Source organism: Acomys minous (genome assembly GCF_964271855.1).
Source record: "Acomys minous genome assembly, chromosome: 19".
NCBI lineage: Eukaryota > Metazoa > Chordata > Mammalia > Rodentia > Muridae > Acomys > Acomys minous.
In genome coordinates this window covers 7,786,421-7,797,075 of record NC_140499.1, presented here as the reverse complement: position 1 = coordinate 7,797,075, position 10,655 = coordinate 7,786,421, and positions in this window count along the sequence as shown.

The following is a 10,655-nucleotide window of genomic DNA, read 5'->3' as shown; positions in this document are numbered from 1 at the left end:
AGTGTTTTAATACTTACAAGTATGAATTGCCTTTTGGAGCCTAGAGAAGATGGAAGCTGAAGCAAAAAGACAATCCTAATGAAAATAAAACAAAACTTCAAGGAAATAAGTAAAGGCCTATGTACTCCAACTGGGAACCTGAAAATAACATATGGACTCATCAAAAGGGATTAGAACAGACACAGAACACGCCAATCAGCACTCAGGCATCTATTTACACTTATTGAATGAGAGAAATCAGAATAAATCACCTTGGGGAGAAAGTTGGGCTGAGAGCCCAGTTAATGGCAGAATGACAGCAGGACAGGTATGGGACAAGGCAGAAATGCCAGAGCTCATACTCCTGCAAAGAGTAAAAGCAAAGGCAGCACCACGTGTGGAAACACCCTCTCAGCCACTCTGAATAAAGAACCCTAAATAAACTCCAGACATTTATTCCTGCACACAGGGAGGTGGAGACAGGAAGGGAAACTGAGGTACTGTTGGGGAAACTAAGTTTTATTTTCTCATCTGCCTTGAAGCGAGCAGGAGACTTCCCCTGTGGCCACAGACTGGTTCCTTCTATGCCAAGCAGAGATCCTTTACTCCGCACCCAGCTTTGTTGGAGTCCGTGAGATCCTGAGTCCCCAGCAAGGCCAAAGTAGCTTGTTTGTCCACGCCAGTGCAGGATGGAAGAGGGTCACATTCGGCGCTAGCAAAGCAATGTGTCATATCATATTGCCAAGTGGTTGCATCATTTCTAAACTTTCCGGAAGCCTGGATGGGAGAGAGGTCATCTGTGTTTATTTTGTGAAGTTTGGCCTACCAGGAAATGTGTGGGTACAAGAGATATTTCGGGCTCTGAGAGTCTAACTTAAGACACCTAAATCCGGCAGCCTCTCCTATAAGCTTGAGACTCTAAGTAGGTCTTTGAAAAGAGTGGCAAATTGCAAAGTATGAGAGGCTTCTTGGCTGCACGAACCAAGCCACGTATAAAACCCTGTTGCCAAACAGACACAAGAACCAGATGGCAAGTCTGAAAACACACAGCACATATTGACTCTTCTATAAAATACTTGCTACTGCCTAATCCAGTAATAGTCATTTCTAGAAGAGCTGTGTAATCACTCACCAATCCATTTTAATTTAGGTTGTGAATTGACATTAAGAGGAGACTTTTGAAGAAAAAAAAATTTCATGTCAAGTTGCTTTAAGAATATAATGAAATTTCTTCATCATGGGAGAAAGAAGGCGCATCTGAAAGATGTAATTTCATCACGGTTAAAACATATGTGCTTGGCAGGAGTGCACCAGGAGGCCTTCCCCAGCCTGGGGCAGACAGTTTATTTTGATCTTTGTGTCATCGGTAACCTAACAGGTGACTAGAGCCCTTACCTAGAGGAAACTGGCATTTTTCAGGTGGGACTGACAAAGGCAATTCTATACATAGACAAGTGCAAACACACACGCGCACACACACACACACACACACACACACACACACACACACGTAAGGAAGGGGGAAAGCTCATTGTTGGGATCATGCAAATCGCATGCAGAACACAGTTCTCCGAGAAAAACACAGGATCGGGCAGAACAGCATGGCTCTCAACCATTGCGGTTACTCCAACTAGGGCCCAGGAAGTCCTAAGAAGAGACACCTCCCTGGCAGACAGCATTCCCATAGCCTCACTCTAGAACCCGGCAGGGGGGTGTGAGCCATGCAGACAGACTACCTAGAACTGGGAAAGGTGCCCACATCAGCATCCTGCACGTACCCACTCCCCGCCCGGGCTTGAAAGCAGATGCTTCTACAAAGTTCTGCCTAGGACACAGATGCACACCGCTCCCGTGTTCACATGTCTAAAGCAAGGGCTCTCCGCTGTTGCCCTTCTCGTCATGACTGTGCAAGGCCTGCCTCCTCCAAGAAGACCTCCTCAGGTGGAACCAGGACATTGTCAGAAGCAGAAAAAGGCCGATTACTTAGGCCTACCTCCTGACTCCACCGTTTTGCTGTTTGACACTCACGTTCCGAATACTCCGAATATTACATGGTTAGTTCTCAGAAATTTGTCTCAAATCCTTCCATCTGGCTCAGTTCCCCAAGGCAGTTTCTTCTTGGGACTTGCCCCTCCTTGCTTATTGGATTGAAAACCCACCTTTCCTGTCTGCTTTTAATATAATCCCGAGACACAAATGCACTGCCCCTTCTTAAGAAGTATTTTAAATCTTGGAATCTTTGTGTGTGGGAATGTGTATCCTTGCCAAGTCTTGGATTCGTATGTTGCCATTTAAAGATGCATCTTAAAGGTGCATCCTTCCAGGGGCCCTTGAAATGCTCTCCCTCTCTCCCTCCCCCCTTCCCCTCTTCTTTGCCATACCGTCCCTGCAAGTGTGTGTCTGTGTGTCTGTGTCTGTGTGTGTGTGTGTGTGTGTGTGTGTGTGTGTGTGCTGTGTGTGTACAGGTGGTTATGTGCATGTATGTATGGAGGTCATAGACAACCACAGATGTCATTCCTTTTTTTTTTTCTTCCTGAGACAGGCCTTTCACCGGCCTGGAACTTGCTGACCTGGCTAGGCTGACAGCCAGTGAGCCCAGGGGTCCGCTTGTCCATTCCTCTCCAGGGCAGGCATTACAACTATGCACCATTATTCCTGGCTTTATACAGGGACCCTGGGGATGGAACTCAGTTCTCCAACTGAACTGTTACCCTAGCCTGCCAGGATCCTGAAACTACCACATAAAAGAAAAGGCCTCCTATCTGGAAACATTCTCAGAAAAAAAAAAAGTCAAACCGAACCTCCATTGTCGTTGTCAAACCCCATTGTCAGTCTTTGTCAAACTTCCAACCAAATTAACATAAAGCAGCAAGTGGACAAGGACCATATAAAGACCTGGTGGTACAAAATACTATTCAAAGAGTGGTTGAGAAGAGTCATGTCTCAGAATGGGCAGATGACTTGGTGGGTAAAGTGCCTACAATGTATTTTCATCATTTCCCCAACATTGCCTGTGCACACCTTCTCCCACATTCAGCTCCGACCCCCAAAATCCTCCCAACTTCGTGCCATTTTTTTTTTATAATCCACCAAGTCTACTTCGCGCTGCCCATATGCTCATGGGTGTGGGGCCATCCACTACTCAACCTCCAGGGGCCACATCCTTAAAGAAAACTGACTTTCCTTCTCTCAGAAGTCACCAGTTCATAAGTCCTCAGATAGAAGTGGGGCTCCCGACCCCTCCCTCTCCATGACGGAAGGCTGACTGACTTGGTTTTGTCCAGGACTTATGCAGGCAACCATAGCTGCCTGGAATTCATGAGTTCTGTCATGTCCAGAAGTCACTGTTTTCTTCTGGTCCTCCGTGACCTCTGGCTTACACATTCTTTCTTCTCCTTCTTCCTTGATGATCCCTAAGCCTTAAGGGAGAGGAAGGAATATGGTCTTACAGCTGCGCACTCCGCAGACATTATCGGCACCTTCACCAGTACAAAGTGCTTTCTTGAGATTGTTGTACTAAGTGAGGGAGCAACAGGATAACATTCTACAATCCAGCAGAGGCCTGTGACTGACGCTGACTGTGCTGGTTCTTGATATGGGCTACGACAGCTGAAAAGAAATATGTATTTATAAACCTCTAAGTCTGTGGCACATTGTTTTGTTTGTGTGTGTGTGTCCACGTTCATGCATGTTCTTGTGTGTGGCATGTGTGCACATGCATGTGGCGACTAGAGCAGAACACTGGGCATGGATAACAGAGGTCTTCCTCCCTCCCCCCTCCCCCCCGCCCCCCACTGCTCTTTACATCCTTCCTTTGAGACAGAGCCTTTCACTGACTGCAGAGCTCAGGATTGGCTAGACTGCCTGGCCAGCGAGCTTCAGGGACCCTCCTGTCACCACGTCGCTAGCCCTGGAAGTACAGGTCTGCACTGCTATGCTTGACTTTATATGAGCGTTAGGACCCCAGCTCAGGTCCTCATGATTGTTTAGGAAGTTTATTAATGACTAAGACACTTCCCTGGCCCCTGGGTTTTGTTTTTGTTTTTGTTTTTGTTTTTTCGGGTGTGTGTGTTTGTTTCTCTTACATAAATTCGATATTTCCTATCATCCCCTTCTCCAACTGCCCCCACGTTAATTCTGTCTACAATTTATCCAGTCATTTATTTATGTATTTATTTATTTTTATTTTTAAAAATTTTTTGTTTGATTGCCTTATAATCCACCAAGTCAAGTTAGTGCTACCCATATATGCATGGGCATGGGAACCCTACTGTAGAAGCACACCAAAAGACTGCACTTCACAGCCCCCCTCCCCACCCTTCAGCCTATGTACTCCGCCCATCTCCCTCTTCTGTAGTATTCCCTCATCCTTTCGGGGTGAGGATATAGGTGACTCATTTAGAGCCGAGTGCTCCCGGTCCCTGCACAGAACTTTGACTAATTGCAAGCTTCTACCTTGACTGCTGCCCACTAGAGCTGACCAAGACTTCTCTGACCAAGATGAGCCAGCTCAGTTCTGAGGGTAGAAAACATCCAGAAGGCAGCCTGACAGTATAGCTTCAGTGGCTATTTCTTAAGAGAAGGAATGACTTTATTGCAGACAAGGAATAGGCTGTGTGTGTCGGTACTAGTCAAATATGACCTTTAGGTGGAGGGAATGTTCAGAGATAAGACGTGAATTTACAAAAAGCTCACCAGTTTCCTCTTTCCATTATATGCTGGAGCCAGAAGACCAGATGTTCCCTTCTCCTCACTCTGTGTCCTTGGCAGGGAAAAGGCATCTTCCACTCTAGAGAAATACACTCTGATCTTGGAGTTGTCCTTTCAAAGACGGCATTGAACACAAAGGATGGGCCAGGAAGAAAGTCTGCTTCTCCTTTCATAATATAGGTGCATAAATAAAAGACCCAAGATAAGATCAGAAAATGCTCTTTTAAAATGAGATGGAGATGCTGGAGAGATGGCTCAGTAGTTAAGAGCTCTTCCAGAGGCCCTGGGCTCAATTCCTAGGACCAACATGATGGCCCAGAACCATCTGATATCTTCAATACCAAACAATCTGATTCCTTCTTCTGGTCTCTGTGGTCAGCAGTCACACGTGTGGGGAGCAGACATATGTGGAAGCAAAATATGCCATACACACACACACACACACACACACACACACACACACTAATGCTTAAAAAACAATACCATGGGGGATGTAGCTCAATTTGTGGAGAACTTATCTACAATGTGCCATGCCCTGGGTTCAGTCCCCACATCCCCACAACCAGTACTGCGTAAACCAGATGTGCTAGTGCACATCTCTAATCTAAGTCCTCAGGAGGCAGGGAAGGGAAGGTCATTCCAGACTACAAACTGAGCACGAGTGAGGCCAGCCTAGGAACTATGGCAGCCTGTGTATATGATGGATGAGTGACAGTCTCCTGGGGAGAAGGTTAAGAATTATGTAGTGTTTAGGACTTTCTTTTTTTTTTTTCAAGTGGTGAATATCTATAAACAAACAGTTTTGTCTTGAAAGCTTGAAAGTTATGAGAAGAGAGAGAGGGGGGGGGAGAGAGAGAGAGAGAGAGAGAGAGAGAGAGAGAGAGAGAGAGAGAGAGAGAGAGAATTGACACCTCTAGGCTCATGTCTTTCATCTGCCTTATTTATGAAGAAGAAATGCCCTATTGCTGCTCATACCCACATACTAGTTACAGAAACACCATTATGCAAGAATCCAAGGAACGCCAATGAAAAGCCAGCCTGGTATTCAAAAATAAACAGAAACAATCTCTTTTGGTCACAGCAACATGTACTTTCCACAGCACCCCAGCTCTCCAGCAGATTTCCTTTCTATCTGGTTTGTCTTCGGGGCTAGGGAGAGGAATCCTGGATTTGGCAGGCGCTGCTCTTTGGAACCCACACCCATTGGAGACATGTTATTAGTTCAAGCCTTGAGGCCAATAACACTTCCAGCCCCAGGGAAACCTCAGTTCCAGACTTTTCCCTCATCCCACCAGGGAGTTCTCTGGGCAGAAGGCCTTGGCTGTTCTTAGTGCTTTCTCTCACTTTTCTCTCTTAAGGCATACTTTGTGGGGCTGGAGCACTGGAGAGCTCCCCTGTCCTCACCCAGCTGTTCTCGGTTCTCCGGATGTACACCTGTGAAGTCGGGCCACTGGGGAGAGACGCTTGAGGTTTATTTACAGCAAAAAGAATGTGTTCTTCACATGCAAATGTTTAAAGCGATCATTTTGTTCCCAGGACTCAATTACAGGATCTGCTAGCATGAACTGTGCAGGGACATGAAAACAAAATATTAAGGTCAAAATCATTTAATCATTAAATGTTTTACAATGCACATCCTGGCTCCCTCATACTTTTCTTGGTGTTGAGGGGGAAAAAAACATTTTAGTTAAGAAAGAAGTGGGGTTGGGGAAGATGGCCAGCTTGCAAAAAAGAAGAAGAAGAAAAAAAAAAGGATAGTTGGTTTGGTGAAACTGTCCTGAAACTTGGAAGACAAATTAATCTATTGAGCTATGCTTTTCACCATGCAGGTGGTCTCCTTGTTTGAGAGACTGACCAATGATGTACACAAAGCATTTGATGCAATAGTTGGCACAATGTAGGTACCAGTTCCTTGGACAGAAGACCTTGACTGACCAAGAAATTCTCTCAGTGCTGGCTAGCTTACATATGGCAGGGAGATACATTGCAGGCTGCTCTGATAGAGATAAAACATGACTGACCTCACCCAAAGCTGCACCTTTCCTACTACAGTATCAACTTGCCTGGTCCTATGTGTCTGCTAGTGCAATAGCGACATGTATAGTTATCAGCGTAACCAATTTCAGATTGAATATGAGGCTTATAGAATGGGAAGGATTTCATGCCTGGTACCATTAACCTAGTGCAAAGCTTATGGCTGAAGAGAACATAGGCACTAGGGGGAACCTACTGTTATTGTTATGCAAATGGTCACGGTGTCAACATATTTTCTAAATATGTTTATACTCCCAATGTGGTGCTGCTCTCAACTTTAATCAGAGAAACCCCCCCTCCCTTTTTTCCCAGTCAGTAGCAATTAATGCAGAAAGGCAGAAGTGGTCATAGTCAAGTATAAGTAACTGCAAGTGCTCATCTCTGGTTCATCATCTACGTTAACCTCCCCCATCCAAAACTCAGGAGACGCCATCAGGAATGGGCAGAAAGAAGCTGGAAAGAGCTGGAAGATGAGGAGAAGAGTTGAAATGCTAACTTCTGTGTATGACATGACTGTTGCTCACATCAACTTACACCAGTGTGGTTACCTGAATAAGACCTGTACAATATCAAACCAGCCAACATTCCCCAGTGCACTGGAGAACAGAGGTCCTACCCTTGGCAGAGGAGCTTTAGGTAGCTAATGGATGCTGAGGGAGGAAGAGTCACTCTCCTTGGGGATGTGGCTGATAGGCTGCCATGTCCCAGTGGATGGTCCCACCCTCATGTGCACATGCGGAGCACTGATTGGATTTTGGGGGTTATTTATAACAACAAAGAAAAGAAGAAATATAGTTGGGAGGGAGGGTCGAAAGTACTAGAAGGAGTCGAAAGGACATAATGGTGGGTGGGTTTAATAATGCTGTGTAAATGTATAATATTTCCAATGAATAAATTAATATATATAAAGATTGATTTTATTCTACGTAAGGGGTATTTTGTCAGCATGCATGCATGTGCACCATGTACAAGCTTAGTGGACACAGAAGCCAGAAGAAGGCATTGGATACCCTGGAACCGGAGTTACAAATGGTTGTGAGCCAGCATGTGGGTGTTAAAAAACCAAGTTCAAGTTCTCTGCAAGAGCAGCAAGTGGTCTTAATCACTGAGCCTTCTCTCAGCCTTATAAAAAATACTATTCCAGCCAGATGGGGCAGCACAAGCCTGTAATCCCACTCTGAGAGGCAGAGGCAGGCAGATCTCTGTGAGTACGAGGCCAGCTTGGTCTACAAAGTGAGTCCAGAACAGCAAGGGCTACACAGAGAAAACTTGTCTCAAAAAAAAAAAGTATTCAAAAACCAATAATAATTGTTCCTCCCTTGAGCCACCAAGTCATCCCATACTCTTAGAATAGGGCTTAGACTCCCATTTGTGACAGCCTGCAGGTTTCTCTCCATGTACCTCAAAGTTTTACCTATCTCCCTGCTCCACAGCTGCTTCCACATTTTTGGGCATTTGTTAAAACAACATCATATAATCTTGCTCTGATGAAGCAGCTTTAACAAGGTACCACATGGGGCAGGTGGCTTAGCTCAGTTGGTAGAGTGCTTGCCTAGCTTGCACGCCATACACTGAGCATGCCGTACACTGAGCACGATGACTCCTCCCTGTAATCCTAGCACTTAGGAGGCAGACTCAGGAGGATCAGGAGTTCAAGGTCGTTCTCAGCTCCATATTGGAGGCCAGCCTGGAACACATGAGACGGTCTCAAATCTCTCATACAGTGCCTGTAGGAGCATATTCTACTACAGAGACACTGCCACATCCCTGTTCATTAATACTTTCTTCATGGTTGCTAGGAAACGCTGTCAACCTAGATGTCCATCAACAGATGAACTGATATGAAAAGTGTGGTGCATATGCACAATGGAATATTATTTATCTGTTACAGGAAAATGCATGGAGCTGGGAATTTTATACTGAGTGCAGGAACCCCAGAGCACAAAGACAAGTACTGTATATTTTCTGATATAAGTTTTCTTTGCAAAGCCGGGCATGGTAGCTTTGCTCCCAGCACTCAGAGCAGAGGCAGGCGGATCACTGTGAGTTCGAGGCCAGCCTGGTCTACCGAGTGAGTCCAGGACAGCCAAGGCTACACAGAGAAACCCTGTCTCGGCGGGGGGCAAAAAAAGAGTTTTCCTTGCTTCAAGTCTTTTGCTTCCTGTACTTAGGGTGGAGTACAAGTGAAAGCCAGGAAACAAGAAAGGAGCTTTGGGGAGCACCATGCTGCGGTGGTTTGAAATGAGAACAGCTCCCATTGGCTCATAGATTTGAATGTGTGGAACTCTTTGATAGGACTAGAAGGATTAGGAGGTGTGGCCATAGTAAAGCGGAAATGGCCTTGTTGGAGGAGACATGTCGCTGAGGGTGGGCTTTAGAGTTTCATATGCCCATGCAAGACCCATTCTCTTTCTCTGCCTTAGGCCTGTGGATCAGGATGTAGTGATCTCAGCTGCTGCTCCAGTGCCATGCCTGTGTGCTTCTCACCATGACGATAATGCACTAACCCTCTGATACTGTAAGCGATGCTCGTTTATATTTATTTATAAGAGTTGCCTTGGTCATGGTGCCTCTTCCTAGCAACTTACTAGTAGCTAAGACACATGTTAAGGGGGCTTGGAGGATGTGGAGGAGTGAAACGCTGTGGTATGGACGTGACGTGGCGGCCATAGTCATGAACTAACAGCATCTGTGGTTACCTCCATAACATCTGAGCAAGATCAACTCAGCCAAAATTCCAGCATGGTGTGGGAGGAGCCAGGGAAGCCCCACCCCTAACAGAGAAATAATTAGCAGTTTTTAGCTACTGGAGCCAGGGGAGAGTTCTTCTGTGGGGGAATTCTTCTACCGGTAAGTTGCCTGTGCCCTGGTGGATGGCCCTACACCCATGCACATATGGATAGCACCATTGGGCTTAGTGAGATTAAAAGAAAGAAAATAGAGAAAGATGACAAGAAATTGGGAGGACATGTTGGGAATGATAAATGAAGCAAGTTACAGAGAAGGAAGGAAAAAGTTTTAAAGCATATTCAAGAGTCCAAGAGTGAGACCCAGTAGACAGCTTTATAGAAGTTCAAGTAGTTCCAGGAAGTGGAATGGTAAATGGGAGGTAAAAGAGAGGGATGCCTAGGGACCACTTCACTGCAAAGTCTTATGCCCTGCCCGCAAGAGCGAATGGGGCAATGGGAGGGACATGACTGGGGCTTGAGAAAGATCACTGTGTGGTTCATAAAATCAGAAACCTAGAGGCATACTGAGAACCATGGCAGCGATCTGAAAATGGCAGCTAAGTTAAGGCAGGTGTAAGCAGAGGTAAACCCTTAGAGGTACAAGAGGTAAGAGAGTTGTGGCCTTCCAGGGCTGGTCACTGACTGGACACAGGAGTCAGGGCAGAAAGATGCCCAGGAGAGAGGATGGGCTCCTGGGAGAACAAAGAGGAGAGTGCCAATGCTGCCCAGCGCGCCACCTTTCTGTGGTGCCTCTAGGTGCAGCCATGTGGGAGAGCTGTAGAACTCCAAGACCAAAGCTCAGGCTATGGCACATTTTCCAGCGTGATGGGTGCATGAACATAAGTTGTACTCAGGGAAATGGATAAGGTCACCTAGAGAGTGTGCACAGAGGAAGACAGACAAGGTCAGATACTGAGAGCAGTGGGTTATACAGAAGGGCAGAAGAGAGCTATCAGAAAAGAGATGAGTTGGGCGCTGAGAGATGGCTCAGAGGTTAAGAGCGCCGATTGCTCTTCCAAAGGTTATGAGTTCAATTCCCAGCAACCACATGGTGGCTCACAACCATCTATAATGAGATCTGGTGTCCTCTTCTGGCTTGCAGGCAGGAAACTGTATACATAATAAATAAAGAAATCTTTAAAAAAGAAAAAAGAAAAGAAAAGAGAGGAGTCAGCCAGGGTACAGGGACACCAGGAAACTGCA